This window comes from Corythoichthys intestinalis, chromosome 16 (genome assembly GCF_030265065.1).
Source record: "Corythoichthys intestinalis isolate RoL2023-P3 chromosome 16, ASM3026506v1, whole genome shotgun sequence".
Lineage (NCBI taxonomy): Eukaryota > Metazoa > Chordata > Actinopteri > Syngnathiformes > Syngnathidae > Corythoichthys > Corythoichthys intestinalis.
In genome coordinates, this window is record NC_080410.1 from 31,370,434 (window position 1) to 31,391,444 (window position 21,011).

The 21,011-nt window shown below is 39.6% G+C and overlaps 1 protein-coding gene across 1 annotated transcript in view; it reads left to right on the plus strand.

Annotated features, from left to right (window-relative positions):
* Positions 1 to 503: 503 nt before the first annotated feature.
* Positions 504 to 21,011, plus strand: part of arhgap27l (Rho GTPase activating protein 27, like) — an 83,591-nt gene continuing 63,083 nt past the window's right edge. The window contains exon 1 of the mRNA XM_057861442.1: positions 504 to 643. The gene's annotated coding sequence lies outside the window, so the exon portion shown is untranslated. The remainder of the gene's footprint in view (positions 644 to 21,011) is intronic.

Genomic DNA, 21,011 nt, shown 5'->3' on the forward strand with positions numbered 1-21,011 from the left:
CCGGGCACTTTGAGTGTCCTAAAAAGCGCTTTATGAGACCGAGGCGTTATTATACTTTCATTAAATATGCTATTGCTCCAAGTCCAACTGTCCCCCTTAGTTGCACACGCTCGAAGGGCCCCATGACGCTTGTTGCCTGGGGCCCCCGGGGACCCTTGCTACGCCAATTTCATGTGTGTATGATATGTAAAGACAGGAAATTTGATTCGCCTTTCACAATCAATGGCAGTCAAAGAGTTAATACTTAAATATGGACTTACTCATTAACCCACTGGCCGTGTTTGACGGGAGAAAAATACATCAAAATATGCTTATTTCAATTTTTGGGTTTCAGAGGTGACGACAAGAAAGAGCGGACATACGTGCTGCTGCAGTAGCGCCTTCTCGCCGCCAGATAGCGTTGTAGGAGCGTTTACGACGGAGCAGGAAGTGGCATGACACTTCAAGCCAAGACAAGCAGGTCTCGGAGGTGGGCGGGGCCTAAACAGCGGAACCTGTTCCCTGGTTTTCACACACATACACGCACGCACGCGCACACCTACTCACACGTACACAACAAGTACACGGCAAGTACACGGCCAGTACACGACAGGTACGGGAGTACGTCATCATCATGACTTTAGTGCTTCCCCTCGGACTCAAGGTAAACATCAAATACTTTGAAAACACTTTCTCCACTTTAAGCCGCCGCTTTTTCTTTTGTCGAGCTCGAGTGTGTGAATGTGTTCTCCTCGTGCTAAAAGTACTACAACGCTTGCGTATGGACTCTCGTTTGTCTGATTGAAATGTATTTAGCAAAGAAAGAAAGGAAGTGTGGTGTTATGTTTTGTTTTTTTTTAGTTTACATTTTAGCTCCTGTGCGCGTGCGTGCGGTTGGAATGTGCGGTTGGGTGTGTTTGCTTGCATGCACGTCAAGACAGACAGAAAATACAAGTACACAACTTTCTACCTCTATTTCTGGCGTTCTTGCTTTCTGACAAGTAAGCAACCATACTCAAAGTACCAACGAAATACAGAACAGTAATAGTAGGTTAGTTCAGTTGCAGTTTAGAAGCTGTAGTAATTTGTAGAACTCTTTTGTTACTAAATATAGTAGTAGTAAGGTGGAGCGATACATCAATCAAGATCAATACATTGATTGGTAAGGGAAATATCCAACAAAATCTATCAAAAATACAAAACATGGATCAACATGTTCATCTTTTAGATAAGCAGTTTTCTTGAAACGAATGCTTTTCATTCAAATGTCTAAAGTTTTTCTGCAACAGAACGGTCAAAAACGTTAAAATTACATCGTATTGTATGTAGCAGGCTTTTGTAATATCGGCAATTATCCTATCAATGTCCAAAACATCAATTTCCTATTGTATTGCCATGAAATTGGTTGGTAATATTGATAGCATTGTATTTTAAAGTACCGTAATTTTCGGACTATAAGGCACAATTTTGCACAGATTTGACACAAAAACGGCATTTGTTCATAATAGATAACCCCTACTGGACTATCAGCTGCAGCTGCCCTCAATGTATTGTGGGATATTTACACCAAAGATATTAACCGGTAACACTTTGACAGCGGCGTCATGAGACCAAATCAACCACCATGAAGTTTTGAACCTATTGGCTGCATAGTTTCATTGCTTCAAGAAGCTTCATTTGGCCATCACTGCTCCCTTTGGGGAGACAGTCAACCTCCTGCTGTCAACACTGTTGTCGTCCAACATGCCTCCGAGCATGCACTGCAGCGGTACAGATGTAAATAACAATCCAAATTCATGTTCTGTGCTATTAATTTCTTCAGTTAGTCTTCCAGTTGTTTCATTTATTGCTAGTTATGGTATTTGGTAAGACTTTATTTGACAGTGGCGCCATAAGACAATCATATTATGAAATCACACTGTCATAAGCATTAATGAATGCTTGTAAAAGATGTAATTTAGTGCCATCCGGCAAATTTTCTCACTTTTGAATGGTTGTAAAAGATCTGAGCTGGACATAAATGGAGTTAGTGACATAATTTGCTGGATAACACTGAATCACATCTGTCATAAGCATTCAGTAATGCCTATAATAGTGTCATGTGATAAATATGACCATCTTATGACAGTCTTATAATGCCACTGTCAAATAAAGTGTTACCAAATACCATAACAAGCAATTAATGAAACAACTGAAAAAGTAACTGAATAAATAATTAGCACAGAACATGAATTTTTATTTTTATTTACATCTGTAGTGCTGCAATGCATACTAGGAGGCATGTGTTGCCTATTAACCCAAATAAATCAACAAATAAGCCGCATTGGACTACAAGCGGCACGATTCAAAATGAAGGAAAAATTAGCGGCTTGTCGTCTGAAAATTACGGTAGTTTATCCACAGACAGAGGATGATTGGACGCCACACGAATGAACGTCTATCATCATCTTGGAAAGGGCGACAAAAGCTCATTTTTTTTACAGCGATCACAAGCCATCTTGGGTAGGGCGACTGGCGATTGGAAACTAGACCTCGAAGAGTTCAAATTGCACAGTATCGGCATGACATTTCTCAGTGCTCCCCGATATACTCAAATTAGCATCGTATCGGTACCGATATTGGTGCACCGCTCGCTATGATTATGCCAAATATAAAAATTTTGAAGGCAAAATTTCCTTTAATTCTAAAATGAGTCAGTAATTTTACCGATGACGCTCTTGGCGAAGGAGGCTTTCTTGAGGGTGGTGAGGCCGAGGTCCCCGATCTTGATGGAGGCCGACAGTCCGGTGATGAAGACGCTGCCGCACTTGAGGTCGCGATGCAGGATGGGAGGGCTTCGCGAGTGCAGGACGTAAAGACCTTTTATGGATCTGGAAGCTCCAACACTGAAGCAGCTTCAGGTTCATGGTGCGGAATCTACGAATGTAGCTAAGAGGAAGAAACGGCGCTGTTAACGGGAGCGTGTGTTGCAGGCGGGGCCTGCAGACTCACGTCTTGCCGTCTCTGATGTCATGCTTGTAAATTACATCTGTCGCGCTGCAATGCACGCTAGGAGGCATGTTGGACAACAATAGTGTTGACAGCAGGTGTCTGTAGAGGATGACTTTCTCCCCCAAGGGAGCAGTGATGGCCAAATGAAGTTTCTTGAAGCAATCAATGGGGTTCATTTGGTCTTATGACAGTTTTATGACACCGCTGTAAAATGAAGTGTTACCTATTAACCCGAATAAATCAACACATAAGCCGCACTGGACTATGAGCCGTAGGATGCAAAATGATGGGGAAAAAGTAGAGGCTTATAGTCTGAGAATTACAGTAGTCGTATTACCATGACGTGAGTAGCTGCAGTGTTCTCTTATCATTGATTTCGGCAGTAGCGGTAGATGTTTGCAAATGTATTGTTTTGAGAGTATTGACTGTTAACTCATCGGCTGCCATTGACAGCGATAGACGTCCAATTTATTCGACACAAAATTAACTAACTAAACTAAAAGTTAAATTTCACTTTTTTTTTTCATTAAAATTTTTTTTTTAATTCGGCAAATATTTTCAGATTTCTATAGTCCTCTATGAAGACAATGTTGTATTTTTTTTTCTATGTTTTGTTGTGGGCCAACATTAGATCACAATACTGCGTCAAGGTCCCAATTCATGAGCTGATTTGGATGTTACAAAGGTACGATCCCTCGCTATTAGCCGTATCCCAGGATGCTTTGCGTACTGCTGCACGAAATCCTTTTAACACATCAATATACGTATTCTAATGATACTCATGTTTTTACAGTGCTGAGTAATGCATAGTTTGATTCCATTAAAGCACTTTCAAATTGCTTCATAAACTTCATAAACACCATAGAAAGAAAGATTATTTTTGCTCATATATTTCAAGACCAGGAAAAAAAAAAAAAAAAATCACTCAGGTCCGAGTGATGTTTCACATCTGAAAAAAATATGTATTTCATGACACCCTTATCTCAAAGCGCCACTTCACTCTGCTGGATGTTAACCTTGTAATTTATAGGTGTCAAACTTGTGGTCCCGGGGGCCAGATCAGTCTCGCCACATCATTTTGTGTGGCCTGCGAAAGCGAATCATGTGCATCGACTATAGGAGTGGGAACCTCTTGGTACCTCACGATGCGATACGATTTGCGATTCAAAGCTCACGATAATGATGATCTGACGATATGGCGATACAACGATTATCGATACATTGGTCAGGAAATCATTCTAGGGTAGTCTACAAACAACTAATAAACAGAAAAACAAGCTTCTGATGCGAATTGGAATTAGTTTATCACTAGTAGACGTCCAATCCATTTGAACTGGCTGGGTGGCAGCGAATGAACATTCGTTCATTCCCTCCCACTTCAAACCGATTGAACGTCTATGGCTGTCATTGGCAGCCAATGCCAGGCATTGAGGTCATTTTGAGCCATTTAAGGTTATTTACCTGTTGATTTTCAGTTACTTCCCCGAAAATCGGACAGAATGACTGCGAATGCTCTGGTTTCGAATTAGCGCTGCAACAATTAATCGATTAACTCGAGTATTCGATTAGTAAAAAAGATTCAAATTAAATTTTGCTGCTTCGAGTATTCGTTTAATTAAAGTGGTGTAGTAATGGTTTGTTTTTAAAGTGTCTGCATTTATTTGTATTGATTTGGTGGGATACACGGCCCTCTAGTCTATTTCATTTCACATGGCTGAATCCATCTGCTCCCTGAGTCTTAACAAGTTTTTGTTTGAGCTAATGGTTTTTTTTTAATGCATTTGTAATTTAGTTTAAAGGTATATTTAGCCATTTTTTTGTGGGAATATGTGTCTGGGCCATTTGTTAAGAGCATTGTAAAAAAGCGTTAGCATTTTATAGCATTTAAGCTAGCGGACTTTTGCTATCTAAGTTAGCCAATTGTTCTTTTGTTGTACATAGATTCTCTTTTTTTAATATACAGTATATATACCGTGTGAGGCTCAGCTCAGGTAAAAAAAAATTATGTTCCTTATCCGATTACTCGAATATTCGAACTAAATAGTTTATTGATGAATCGACTACTAAAATAATTGATAGCTGCAATAATCGATAGCTGCAGCCCTATTTCAAATGAACGAACGTTCGCAGTCTAAATGGATTGGGCGTCGAGCACCGTCAATGGCAGCCTTAGTTACCTGAGACACTATTATGGTGGATGATTTTGGTACCAACTTGTTGGTCCCTTTTGTTTTGCTTTTTTTAAACATTGACACCTTTTTAAAACGATATCTCGATTCTTGGCAGGAGCGTATCGATAACCTTTTGGGATACAAACTATCATGATATATCACCATTACGATATATTGTCACAGCCCTAATCGACTACTATGTTTTTCACCGAAAATCAAGTTAAAATAAAATTTCTGTATTCCTTGACAAAAGCTCGACAACTACATAGATAAATCAGAGAACTGTTTTTTTTTTTAACATGTGTAAAGTTTGAGAAAAAAAAAAAAAAAAGTCAGAAATAAAAAGAATATTTACTGTTTTCCCTATTTTTTTACAGAGCCCCCTAAAGGGACATCGACAGAAATAAAATAAATTTAAACCATCTGGTGCGCACCAGATAGTTTGTGATTCGCACTGGAAACTATCTGGTGCGCACGAGAAAACTGACTATTGGCTTTTGGTGACGATGTGCAAGTAATGTAATATCTTTATAGTTGAGTCCAAGATTGAAGTAACTACAGTGCCTTGCAAAAGTATTCGGCCCCCTTGAATCTCGCAACCTTTCGCCACATTTCAGGCTTCAAACATAAAGATATGAAATTTAATTTTTTTGTCAAGAATCAACAAGTGGGACACAATCGTGAAGTGGAACAACATTTATTGGATAATTTAAACTTTTTTAACAAATAAAAAACTGAAAAGTGGGGCGTGCAATATTATTCGGCCCCTTTACTTTCAGTGCAGCAAACTCACTCCAGAAGTTCAGTGAGGATCTCTGAATGATCCAATGTTGTCCTAAATGACTGATGATGATAAATAGAATCCACCTGTGTGTAATCAAGTCTCCGTATAAATGCACCTGCTCTGTGATAGTCTCAGGGTTCTGTTTAAAGTGCAGAGAGCATTATGAAAACCGAGGAACACACCAGGCAGGTCCGAGATACTGTTGTGGAGAAGTTTAAAGCCGGATTTGGATACAAAAAGATTTCCCAAGCTTTAAACATCTCAAGGAGCACTGTGCAAGCCATCATATTGAAACGGAAGGAGCATCAGACCACTGCAAATCTACCAAGACCCGGCCGTCCTTCCAAACAAGGAGAAAACTGATCAGAGATGCAGCCAAGAGGCCCATGATCACTCTGGATGAACTGCAGAGATCTACAGCTGAGGTGGGAGAGTCTGTCCATAGGACAACAATCAGTCGTACACTGCACAAATCTGGCCTTTATGGAAGAGTGGCATAAAAAGATATCCATAAAAAGTCTCGTTTAAAGCTTGCCACAAGCCACCTGGGAGACACACCAAACATGTGGAAGAAGGTGCTCTGGTCAGATGAAACCAAAATTGAACTTTTTGGCCACAATGCAAAACGATATGTTTGGCGTAAAAGCAACACAGCCCTGAACACACCATCCCCACTGTCAAACATGGTGGTGGCAGCATCATGGTTTGGGCCTGCTTTTCTTCAGCAGGGACAGGGAAGATGGTTAAAATTGACGGGAAGATGGATGCAGCCAAATACAGGAACATTCTGGAAGAAAACCTGTTGGTATCTGCACAAGACCTGAGACAGGGACGGAGATTTATCTTCCAACAGGACAATGATCCAAAACATAAAGCCAAATCTACAATGGAATGGTTCAAAAATAGACGTATCCAGGTGTTAGAATGGCCAAGTCAAAGTCCAGACCTGAATCCAATCGAGAATATGTGGAAAGAGCTGAAGACTGCTGTTCACAAACACTCTCCATCCAACCTCACTGAGCTCGAGCTGTTTTGCAAGGAAGAATGGGCAAGAATGTCAGTCTCTCGATGTGCAAAACTGATAGAAACATACCCCAAGCGATTTGCAGCTGTAATTGGAGCAAAAGGTGGCGCTACAAAGTATTAACGCAAGGGGGCCGAATAATATTGCACGGCCCACTTTTCAGTTTTTTATTTGTTAAAAAAGTTTCAATTATCCAATAAATTTTGTTCCACTTCACGATTGTGTCCCACTTGTTGTTGATTCTTGACAAAAAATTAAAATTTTATATCTTTATGTTTGAAGCCTGAAATGTGGCGAAAGGTTGCAAGGTTCAAGGGGGCCGAATACTTTTGCAAGGCACTGTAAATCATGTATTATCATTTTTAGCACGCCGAAACTGCTGGTGTCTGTTGTGCGCCAGCAGTTTATGGCCTATAAAAGGGAACTTTCTGATGCACACCAGATAGTTAAAAAGCAAAAAAATACGGAGCACCAAAAGGGACATAAATAACAGAAATAAAATACATTTAAACCATCTGGTGCGCAACAAATAGTATATGGTGCGCAATAAAGTTGCACCGATACCGATACCAGTATCGGCAGGGGGCGCCGATCCGGCTCGAATTGGTGGTATCGATATCGACGAGTACCAACATTTAGGGCGCCGATACCATCTACTGGCATCACTTGAGCGCAAATGAACTGTCCTCCCCACGTGAGCTAACTTCCCAAATCCCGATGCATGTCATCTGTATGTCTTTGTCTTGAAATTACCAAACGAAAATAACACCTTCGTCTTCAATATTAATGATGTTCATTACAACGCATAACCGCGATGTTAAGCTGCTTTTCTAACATGGCATTCACTTATGATTAGCATGCGTAAGCTAATGCCTGCTAATGTAGCGCCGATGGGATCAGAAAGGTTAAGACCGTGAGAGACTAAGCAAACTCATGGTTTCATGATGAACAATGAGTGGCAAATTAAGAGCGCCGTACTTCAAACTCGTCCTGTTTATGAAAGTCGATTGTCATATGCTGGTGTTGTGCAGTAATGAGCAGAAGTGACTTCTGTGGCCAGAAAACACTCAAGCGGCGCAGCGCGCACACTAGATATCATCAGATAGCAACCTAGATGTCCTATGTTAGGCCCCATGCCAACTCTTGCACGCACACACTAGATATCATCAAATAGCAACCTAGATGTGCTACATTAGAGCCCATGCCATTAGCTGCGTGAGCCCAGAGCGACGCGTTCTCCATATACTACATTGATGAATTAGAAACCGCCATGACTGAATGGAAGTTAATCAGGCCAAATCAATCCGTACCAGTGACTATAGATAATGCTGCAAATACTGTTAATTCAGCACATGTTACAGATAGACTCGGACCACAAATAGGATGTTTTGCCTATATGGTAAATATAGCTGCTAAGAGAGCTGCAGCAATCAACAGTGTGCCCCACTTTACAAACATTAAAGATTGTTCTCAGCACTTATATACAAAATTTCTTCAGATCAGTAAGTAGTAAGCACATAAATATTATGCACTAAAATGCTTGTTTATATAATGTCGCTGTTATTTTTGCTTGTTAGCAAAAAAAAAATAATAATAATAGTAATAATAATAATAACAGTTGTATTTTCTGTTTCAGAGCATTAAATGTATTGAATTGTATCGACGTTACTGTATCATTGTATCCCTTACATGTACACATATATATATATATTTGTTTTTTGTTTTTTTGCAAACAGAGTGGTATCGGAATGGTATCGGTATCGGCCGATACTGCACAGCCAGGTATCTGTATCGTTATCGGGCCCAAAAATGGTATCGGTGCAACACTAGTGCGCAACAGATTGTTTCTCGTGAGCACCACATAGTTTCTAGTGCGGGCCACATACTATCTGGTGCGAACCAGATGGTTTAAATTGACTTTATTTCTGTCTATGTCCCTTTAGGGGCTCCGTATTTTTTTGCTTTTAAAGGTAAAATAACAAAAAATGCAAAATAAATAAAGACAACATTTTACCCCTTTAATTATAAAAATCCAAATAAATAAAAATAAAAATATGTTTCACATATTTTTTAAATGGAAATATTGAAAAACAGAAAAAAACATATATATAAACATATATGTATATATATATATATATATATATATATATATATATATTATATATAAGTTGCTATGAAGAGGCTCAAAAAAGAAGATTTGGGCCATTTTTGGGTCAACCATGTCTCTAAACAATTCAACAATCAAAAAAGATGTTGATTCATTTGATCTTGGGCGTAGGTTTGGTCTCCACATTGGCAGGGATGATATTACAGTAATGCACATAATGAAAACAATGATCCAAATAAGGGACAGCTAGCTTGACTTCCTTGTTTCTTGTGGAGGCTGGCCTGACCGCAGAAGTTTTGCAGGTTAGCCAGTATAAAGTTATGCTAACTCTAATGCAGGTCGGACTTTCAGTAGCAAAATTTGTTATGTTTCCCCCACTTCCACGACATTGACGTCTTTTTACATGACTTACAGTGGCTGCTGCTGGCCGAAAAAAAAAAAACTTCTAATATCGCTCCTCTCTGAAGGGGGCGGAGGAGGCAGCATGTTGTTGACATGAATCTGTTGGGGCTGTCTTGAGTATGTGTGTGTGTGTGTGTGTGTGTGTCTTTGTGGCAGGGTGGGGGGCTTCAAGTCATCAGCCAACCAAACGTTCGGGGGGGGGGGGGGGCAGCAAATTCAGCAAGTGACAAGGGATAACTGTAAATCTGAGCTTAATGAAAGTAATTTACTTAATAATGTTAGGGTCTATTCTATCATTACAATTCGGGTTGTTCCGATCATGTTTTTTTGCTCCCGATCCGATTCCGATCGTTTTAGTTTGAGTATCTGCCGATCCCGATATTTCCCGATCCGATTGCTTTTTTTTGCACCCGATTCAATTCCCGATAATTTTTCCCGATCATATACATTTTGGCAATGCATTAAGAAAAAAATGAATAAAACTTGGACGAATATATACATTCAACATACAGTACATAAGTACTGTATTTGTTTATTATGACAATAAATCCTCAAGATGGCATTTACATTATTAACATTCTTTCTGTGAGAGGGATCCACGGATAGAAAGACTTGTAATTCTTAAAGGATGAATGTGACTTTGTAGTATATTGTGACTAAATATTGGCATCTAGTGTATTTGTTGAGCTTTCAGTAAATGATACTGCAGCCATTCAACCCAAATGCATGATGGGAAGTGCAACCATGACTGTGCGTAGGGGCACCAATTGATATATCTTCTCTGCATTGGGAAAGAACATAGGGTGATAAGAAAATGATCAACTACTACCTTTATTCCCCACATTGCCTCCCACGGTAATTTTAATTGCTGAGAGAGGGAACGTAAGGCTTTAGCCAAATAAAAAAGGCTCCAAAGGCTGTCAAAATTCTCTCTACTCATTATACGCTGCGTTTAGCTCTATATATTGGTAAAACGGCGCCTTTATAGATTGAACAGATTGAACGCGACAATGCGTGAGTGGGTCGTGCAGCGCATGCGTTAATTATTTAAAGTGATTAATTAAGAAAAAATAATTACCGCCATTAACGCGATAAATTTGATAGCCCTACTTTAAGCCAAAACTACTCTGGATGAGTGTAAGACATTTTGTCTGTAACGTGATATAAAATTAGAAAACGATTTAAATTAAAAAAAAAAAAAAAATATATATATATATATATATATATATATATATATATATATATATATATATATATATATATAAAAAAGGCATGTAAGATATTTTTTTGCCGATTCCGATACTTTGAAAATGACGTGATCGGGACATCTTTAATTACAATATATGGGAAGACAATCTAAATAAATAATTACCTGTATAACTGAACTCTTTAGTCTTCTCTTTTAACTCTCTCATGCGAATAAGGTTGCTTAAAAGTTGGTGGGGACAATTTGAGCATCCTGAAAAGTTGTTAGTGTTATGTCCCTATTGTCCCTATGCAAACCTACGCCCTTGCATTTGATCATCAATTAGTTGTCAATCATTCAATTAATTATGTCTTTGTCGGCAGACTTAATGGCCCTTCAAGAGAAACCTAAAACTACGACGTGGCCCGTGACAAAAATGACATTAACACCCATGTTGAAAGTTACTGTTTTGTAATGCGCTTGTCATCAGGTGCTTTCTTCTTCTCACACTGGTTCAGCTGCTGTTCAAAATATGGGTGACGTATCTTGTTTCGTTCCCTCGCTTGTTGTCGGAGCTCGGTCACCGTTGCCGGGCGACCTGCCCCTGAGTCACATGGAGGACGGCCATTCGAACCGCAACCTTTATTTGAAGTTGTCACCTGATGTGCCCGTTGCGAGCGCAAAGGTGCTCTTAACGGCACATGACTTAAACGTCTTCTCTCCCAAACCTGACTTTTGCTTTCATGCTTGACACCGAGTATTCCACGCGAGTCTGTGTGTGTGTGTGTGCATGGGTGTGTGTGTGTGTGTTCAGCCCCTGGCGAGGGTGCGGTGATGGGACGGGCAAACACACCAAGGGGGAGGGGTAAGAATTCCAGAAAAAGCCTCCTGTCCTGACACACCTGAAACACACTCTGTGTTTTAGGTGTGCTCAGGTGTGTCGGATGTTGACTCGATAAAGCCATTTAATTGTCATGATTGCTTTGAATTTGTTGGCAACATAAAAGTGTGTGTGTTTCATTCACAATAATGTGGACTGCAAGTAATATGTGGCTGTTTGCATCTCCTGTGAATTTCAATTAATCTGTCACTAGAGGTGTGCATCGGCACTGCCCTCACGATCCGATTACGATTCGGAGGGCCACAATTCGATTCGATTCACTGGGTCACGATTCGATTCGGTTCGATTCGGCAATGCATCGTGATGCATTAAAGCCTGGGATGCATTACAATTCTAAAGCAAAGCATATTTTTCGTGAATCATGAGGCAACACAAGCGGTCAGACATTAAACAACTATTTATTGGCTCTTGTGTCACTCCTGGTTGAAGTCAAATGAAAATACTTTCAGATATATATCTTAAAAAAAAAAAAAGATCACAGCATTTAATTAGTGCTTTGAATGAGACCAGGGCTTTCTCTTTTTTTTACACACAGTAGCACAGTGTTTCCCCTAGGATTTTTTGAAGCTGTGGTGGTGGGCTGCATCGGAGTCGGACAGCCTCACCATGTCGTGCCACAGCGAATTTTTTTCCCTTCATTTTTTCCCCCAAGAAGAACCATAACAAAGATATATTTGAAATATTTCATTAGCCAGGCTAATGTTGTACCTCTCAGCTACAGTACATGTATGTAAAATGCGTAGCTGATTACAGCTACGTTACCCGATGTACTAATGCGACTTTTTTTCTCGTGGCAATAGTACGACTTACATCTCGTAGTGACTCAGGGTTGGCAACCCAAACTGTTGAAAGAGCCATATTTGACCCCCAAAAAAACACAAAAAAACCTGATACAGTATGTCTGGAGCCACAAAAAATTAAAAGCCTTTTACAAGCCTTATAATTATCGATACTAGCTATATTAGCCTACTATAGAAATACGTAATTAGCCTTCATGATTAAATGTTTGTTTTCCCTGCAGTGGATCCTATAGAGAATGACGCACCACGTGACTACTCTGTTGTACTATGCCACCACAAGTTTAACTTCATTACAATATTAATGAATTGAAAGAATGTTTGTGTCATGTTTGTCCTCCTAGAAATCCTATTAAAACAAAAAAATATATTTCCCTCCCCCATCTTTTTCCATTTAAAAAAAAAAAAAAAAAAAGCTCCGAAGCATCGCTAAAGAGCCGCATGCGGCCCGAGAGCCGCGGGTTGCAGACCACCGTCGTAGTCCTCCTTTTTCCTTTTATTTGACCCTCATAAGTACTACATTACCACAACAATAACAGTCCTTCGGTCAACTGACCCATTTAGAGCACTGGGGGAATTCTAATAGCCGTGTAAAGAGTTTTACTTGATTCGGTGAGAAGGTGAATAGTTTTTTCCCCGTTGTTCGTAAACTAAATTTCCACACAAAGGCACGTCGAGGTACCATTAACATAGCAAGGAGAGGTATGAGAGTCATTTTTCGAGTGTCCCAGAGCTCGCGAAATTTGGGTGGGGGGGCGCATTTATCAAAGTTTCGTCAGCCGTAATTGTCTGAAGTTGGCGCGCCGGTGTTGTGCCGAAAAATAGCCACTCAACGTGAAATGTCCCCCCTGACGGGAGCGCCCACACGTCACTCGTACAAACAGCCTTTTCTTACCAATCGATGGACACAGAAACGACGTTCTTGTACCGTGAATATGTATCATTTTACTCTGCTTGAACTGATAAATCGTTTACTGTGACCAACGCTCTGAAAATAGAGCAAGGCTTTATTTTGGGCCCCGCCTCTCCGCAGTCTCTCAGCGCAAGTTAGTCAAAGTTTGCTTTCCGTCCAAGACGGCCGTCCACCGCTCACTTTCGCCGAAAAGTCCGATCCAAATTATTGTAATGCCCCGGATATGGGCAAGAAGGAGAGAAGTCTGTATTTGCTTACCCACTTTATTGTGGTAACAATAATAAAGAAAAACAATAACAAAATAACAGCGGGCTGCTACAACATGCGACCGCTATCTCTCGCTATCTCGCTCGTTCTCCCATTCTTCCTACTCGTTCCCCTTGCGTCTCTTAAGGGGGGGCCTGCATAGTTACGAACATTAGGCTACAATACACAATGAATAGGTGTCCGCTGAACTCCTCCCACTCGGCTGCCGCTAGTTTGAAGCGGCCTTAAAAAATTTTTTTTATTTAAATAAATAAATAAAATACATCTCATTTGCCAGGCATGGCGGCTTTCATTTTAGTGTGGCGGTGCGCCACAATCTGTTGAATATAGGGGAATCCCTGGTAGCAGCCTTTCACACAGTGCAACATCTGAACTCCTGTTCAAAATCAGTTATAACAGTCACTGTATCTGAGTCACAACGAACCATCAATAAAAATATTCAAGTAAATATTAAAAAAAACTACAAAGAAAATATTGTAGTGCAGTAGCATCTTTATCGCAATATCAATCCAGGGATCAGTACAGTTGCAAACAAAACATCAACTAAATTGCAATGCAGAACAAAAGTAAAATGTAGGCCTAGCCCACTATATATGTGCAATAGAGGTTAGATCGGGCCTAAAAAAGTCCAGCCCGACCCGACACGGCCCGCTTTTTTGTTGTTGTTGTTGTTGGAGTGACGCGGAAAAAAAACGCAGCAGCAGCAATTTATTTTCATTTCTTCAAGTTGGCAGAAAAAACGCAAGGTTTCTTAATGTTTAAATAGTCTACATAGTTTTATGATCATTATAAAAGCATTTACACAACCAAATAACGCCGGGAAAGTTTAATATTAAAAAATAAAAACCATGCGGTTTTGCAGACACACAGAGGAGAAGATTCAAAAGGATCACATTTCTGTTACCTTTGTGTGCATAAATAAAAGTGTCCTTCATAACGAATTCTCAGTTGGCAGAAAAAAAATGCAAGTTTTTCTTAATGTTTAAATAGTCTACATATTTTTATGATCATTATAAAAGCATTTACACAACGAAATAATGCTGGGAAAGTTTAATATAAAACATGCAGGCCACGGCGTTCATGTGCGTGCACAAGCAAATGCACAATACAGAGAGGTTTTATGCCATTATTATTATTATTTTTTTTTTTTATAATTTATTAGTCAGGCGCGGTGGCCCGACCCGACCCAACCCAAATGTGACTACTTAACATTTCGAGTCGGGTCGGGCCTGGCCCAAAATGTTAATCGGGTTCGGGCACAAGATCTAACCTCTAAGAGATAGGACATAACATAACAATGGCTGAAGCGGAGAAAGAGGGAGCGAGAAAGATTATTGATGCACCTAAGACATTGAAAGCAGACATCTGGAGACATTTTGGGTTCTACAAGGTTGGTGGGAAACTTGACCAGAGTTATGCGTGTGTAAAAAATGAAACATGAGAATAATAATAATACAAATGGGGAAACCAAATCTGTTGCATCACCAGAATTGCACAGGGAAGATTTTTGAAAGTAGTTATATATTTCAAAATGCGCTGAATCGATTCGGCTTGTTGCCCGCATCGAATCGAATCGTCCATGCCCCGCATCGGGATGCATCGCCACATCGATTATTGTTGACACCACTATCTGTCACTAGATAAACGTCCAATTCATTTTGACGCTGCAAACCCTTCCAAATCAGGATGGACTGGGCGTCTATCACCGACATTGGTAGCCAATGAGTTATATTCAGTATGTTTGTGTGTAAGTTTTAGTGTTGTGCTCAAGACCGAGATCAAGACTTGGCTTATACCAGAACTCACAAAAACCGGCACTTTTAGGAGTTGAGACCAACGCCAGACCATAACCATAAGAATTAATGAAACATTGGTTTTCCACCAAAAAGATTTTTAATATATTTTTTCTACTCAGGCTGCTCCACCATGTTAGTGTTAGCATTAGCCAGCAACAGAAGTTGCTCACCGGTGTTTTTTTTGGCAACTCTTTTAATTTTGGTCTTAGTCTTTTGACGAAAATACTTGTTAGTCTTAATCACAGTTTAGTCATTTCAAAATGTGTTCGTCTTCGTTTGGTTTTAGTCGATGAAATCAAATTTCGTCTGGTTTAAGTCGACAGTTACTCAAAATGTTTTCGTCTGTAAAATTAAAAGGTTTTAGTCCAAAAATAAATAAAGGATTCCAACAGTTTCGAATGAACATAGACAGGCAAGGACATATCGTAGCGTCAACAAGGATAACACCAACTTGGTGATAATAATTATACACGCTCAACAGGAAAAAACAGTACATTATTTTCAATTAAACCCACCTAGAAGCCACGAACTCTATGTAAAACAATAAAAAATAAAAAAGATGTTCGAGTGTTTAAGAGGATGCTCGCCACGCTAAAGTTAATGCTAATGCTAATGTGAATGCTATGCTAATGCGGCTAATTACATTTAGCGTGTGATGATCACTCAGCACAGACAAAGGCTAAAGCAATATTGCACATTCTCTCTTGCCAAGATAAGCAAACAGATCTTACCATGTGTTTTCAAACAAGCAAGATGAAGGGCAGCTTAGCTTGAAACACATCCTAAACTCCAGTGAGGAGAGGGAGGGAGAGGCGCAGCACATCTCACATGTGTGACGCGACCCAAACACTGCTACGTTGCAAGCTGACGTACTCCACGTACGATATGAAAATGTCACACATTGTAAACATATGACAAAAACTATGTCATATTTTAATCTCGTCAGATGAAAACTGGCATTCGTCTCGTTATGTTCTAGTTTGGCGGTCAGCAACCAGCGGCTCTAGAGCCACATGCGGCTCTTTAGTGCTGCCCTAGTGGCTCCCTGGAGCATTTTCAAAAATAAAAATCGAAAAAGATGGGGGAGGGCAATATATTTTTGGTTTTAATATGGTTTCTGTAGGACAAACATGACACTAACATTCTAATGCATTAATATTGTAATGAAGTAAAAATTGAGGCGGCATCGTACAACAGAGTAGTCATCCACAAGATGGAGCTGAGCTAAATGTAATGTCATGCCATGATTGACCAATATAAGGCACATCGGATAATAAGGCGCACTGTTGGCTTTTGAGAAAATTGAAGGCTTTCAGGTGCGCCTTACAGTGCGGAAAATATGGTAATCATGAAGACTCATTGTGTATTTTATTTGTTTGTTTATTTATTTATTTGTTTGTTCATTTCCTTTTCAAGCATGACAGATCCATACATACAGCATTCAGTTGTGTTTTTATTCAGCCAACTTAGCAATTTTGCTAATACTCTAATACAGCTAATTTATATACATGCAGCACTAGGGATGGGAATTAAAAACCAGTTCTTAAAGAGAACCGGTTCCGAGTGGTCCGATTCCATGGAATCGTTTGGCAATTTATCTAATGATTCTCTTATCGGTTCCAACCAGCACGATTTACGTTTTAAAATTTACTCATTTTACACACTTTCGACTCGGCAATCACGGCAACATAATTACCATTGGCGAGACTTCTCATCAAGTGTAACCTGGAGAGAGTTATTGCGGAGTGAATTAGGGCTGCAGCTATCGAATATTTTAGTAATCGAGTAATCGACTGAGAATTCTATCGATTAATCGAGTAATCTGATAAAAAATTGTTTTTTTAGGTAAGGAGCAATTATAAATATAGATGAGAAAACAAGACATTTCATCTAATATTAAACAATTTTCAGTCAATCAATGTCTTTATTTTCGATGTACATTGTTGAAAACAGCCAACAATTGCCACTCAAATGTGACTTAAAAAAAAAAAAAAAAAGACTAATTCACTGCTTTCACTCAAAAAACTTTTAGATCTTATAAAAAATGTCTTACCTAAAAATGTGATTACGCTTGATAATACACATCACTTAAAAGTTAGGTGTTTTTCCCACGTTTTTCAATTGAATTTCCACTTGTGTCAAGCTATAAGTTCTAGTTAAGTTTAAAGTTACTGGTAGTCTAAATTAGGGCTGCAGCTATCGAATATTTTAGTAATCGAGTAATCGACTGAAAATTCTATCGATTAATCGAGTAATCGGATAAAACAAATATATTTTTAGGTGAAGAGCAATTATGAATATACATGAGAAAACAAGACATTTCATCTAATCTTGAACCATTTTCAGTCAATCAATGTCTTTATTTTCGATGTATATTGTTGAAAACAGCCAACAATTGCATCTGAGATGTGGCTAGAATAAAAAAAAAAAGATTAATTCACTGCTTTCACTCAAAAAACTTTTAGATCTTATTTAAAAAAAAAAAAAAAAATTATATATATATATATATATATATATGTATGTATATATATTACCTAAAAATGCCGTTACGCTTGATAACACACATCACTTAAAAGTTAGGATTTTTTCCCACGTGTTTCAATTGAATTTCTCTTTGTGTCAAGCCATTTTTAAGTTCTAGTTAAGTTTTAAGTTAGTCTAAACTGTAAGTCCTGATAGGATTTTGAGTTTTTGCAGTGTTCAAAATAAATGTATGATACAGGCTGTACTGGAGCACATTAGGGACCAGTGCTACTTGGTGTTTTATCCAGCAATGACTACTGAGCTAAAATTGATAGTTAGCATGATTAAGTTTTTATTTTACACCCTCATCACTCCACAATGCTATGTTATGTTAAAGCCTGTATGTAAGACACGTTAGCCACGCATTGACAGTGGTCATAATTAATAGAAACCTAGCTCTCCACAGGGCTAACGTTACGTGAGCTAGTAGCGACAGTAACGTTAATCTTATTTATTAGCGTTTAGCGCTTTTTATTAGCGTTTAGCGCTGTACTGCTTTAAGATGGCGGCTTTTTACTAACGCTGCCCAGACGCGGCCGAGTCTGTCATTTAGCATCTAGTTCAACATACATGTGATCTCTATGAGACGCTACCTGTACCAACGTAGCATCGTGCGGGCTAGTATTTAGCAACGTCGGCGTCGTTTGTGGCGGCTGTCGGCTGCAGTAAGTTTTTTTCCCCCTTCTTCCTCTCCGCACGTGACAGCGCGTTGCCCCGCATTAAAAGTAGTCCGAGCAAAACGTGATGCTTAGAGCTGTCAAAATAAACGATTACTCGAGGTGAATAAAATTACTCGGATCAGTTTTTAAACTCGAGTTACTCGAGTTGCTCGAGTACTCGTTTCAGCTCTACCTGTATGTAAGAGTTAGCCACGCATCGACAGGGGTCATAATGAATAGAAACCTAGCCCTCCGCAGGGATAACTTTACATGAGCGAGTGACAGTAACGTCTTATTTATGAGCGCTGAGAAGTGTACTGCTTTAAGATGGCGGCTGTTTTATTAACGCCGCCGAGTCGGTCATTTCGCATCTAGTTCTACGTACATGTGATATCTATGACACGCATCAGACGCTACCTGCTACCATGTTGCTACCACCGCGTAGTTTTTAGCAACGTGGGCGCAGTTTGTAACGGCTGTCGGCTGCAGTAAGGTATTTTTTAAAATTGCTTCTTCCTCTACGCACGTGACGTCAGAGCATTGTCCCGCATGAAAAGTAGTCCGGGCAAAACGTGATGCTTAGAGCTGGCAAAATTAAACAATTCCTCGAGGTGAATAAAATTACTCGGATCAGTTTTTAAACTCGAGTTACTTGAGTTGCTCGAGTATTCGTTTCAGCTCTAGAGTGAATTTGCATTGACTTTTACCGGCCATGTCAATTATTCATGAGACTACTTGAAGAAATTGTGATTTTTCCCAAAAAAAGTCTATTAATGGGTCCATCGTATTCCGCGTCGAATACTCTATAAGAAAAATATTACATATATGCATCTAAAAAAATCCCAAACGATTTTATTAGCAATTTTAATACTTCTGTTAGAAAGATTCCATGGGTATGCGTTCATTCCCATAGCAACTAGTTAGTTCCTGTTATTGTCCTACATCATGCGCATCATTCTGGGACCGAGAATAGGCGTAAGGTGCGCATTTCGAGCAGATGACGGTCTGTTAAAGGATTTATCTGTGCGTCCATGAACGAATGTATTTCCTCTTCATGCCATAAAGTTCATATGATAAGTTAGCGCCGTTATCAGTGCGACCGTTTCGTGTTTTTACTGTTACGTCGGCTGGTTGCTCCCGCTCGTTCCCGCTGCATCGAGGAGAGCGTTGTTTACGTTATATTCCCGTTGCAAATTTGTGTTAAGAGGGAATGTGTTAGTTTAGCATCTTAAAATGATGTTGTACATCCATATGTATGTAAAGTGCTTAGTTTTCGCCACTTTTATGGCCAAGATGACCGCACGTGCACGCAGCGTGCTTCCGGGTTGTGCGCGCGTGCTCGTGCCCCCCCACCTTTGTGTCATTATAATATTACGAGTCATGTATGTGTGTTATTGACTGCTTTACAGTAAATTTGCATTGTTTATTGCATCAGCACTAATATGATGTAATTTTCTTTCCTTTCAGAACCACACATATACCCACACATTCCAGTCTTCTTCCACACACATACAAATAAATCAACATCTTTCCACGCATGCTCTCATCTGCTCATTGAGTGATTGTCATATCAGATGCCATTACCTGTATATAGTTGTGCTTGTTGCCAAGTTGGATTAAAAGTGCCAAAGACCAACTCCACTCTCCGCTCCTCGTGTTCTAACCGACACTCTGAGGCGAATGAACCATACACATATTGAACCCAGAACCTCATATAGTCCATTAGTCCAAATTAGAATCGATAAAGGAATCGATAAAGAATCGAATCGTTAAGCAATATTGATAATGGAATTGGAATTGTAAAAATCTTATCAATTCCCATCCCTATACAGCATGTGTTGCCTTTATTATAAGGCGTATACAGTGAGGAGAACAAGTATTTGATACAATGCCAATGGGTTTTCCCATTGGCAGTGTATCAGTGGGATGACTGGCATGAATCGCTGTCTTTCGGTCATGCCGCAGCATCTCAATGGTGTTCAATCTGGACTTTGATGTGGATTTACTGCTGTGTTTTGGATATTATCGTGTTACAGCATCCATCCTCCTTTTAGCTTCAACTGTCTGACAGACGGCCTCAGGTTTTTCTGCAAAACATCCCGATAAACTTATGAATTCATTCTTTCATGAATGATTGCAAGTTGTCCAGGCCCTGTGGGAGCAAAACAGCCCCAAATCATGATGCTCACCCCACCATGCTTCACGATGGGGATGAGGTGTTGATGTTGGTGAGCTGTTCCATTTTTCCTCCACACATGACATTGTGTGTTACTCCCAAACAATTCAACTTTGGTTTCATCAGTGCACAAAATATTTTGCCAAAACTTCTGTGGAGTGTCCAAGTGCCTTTTTGCGAACACTAAACAAGCAAATATGTTATTATAGACAGTAGTGGCTTCCACTGTGGAGTCCTCCCATGAACACCATTCTTTGCCATAGTTTTACATATAGTCGATGCGTGCACAGAGGTATTGGACTGTTCCAGTGATTTCTGAAAGTCTTTAGCAGTCA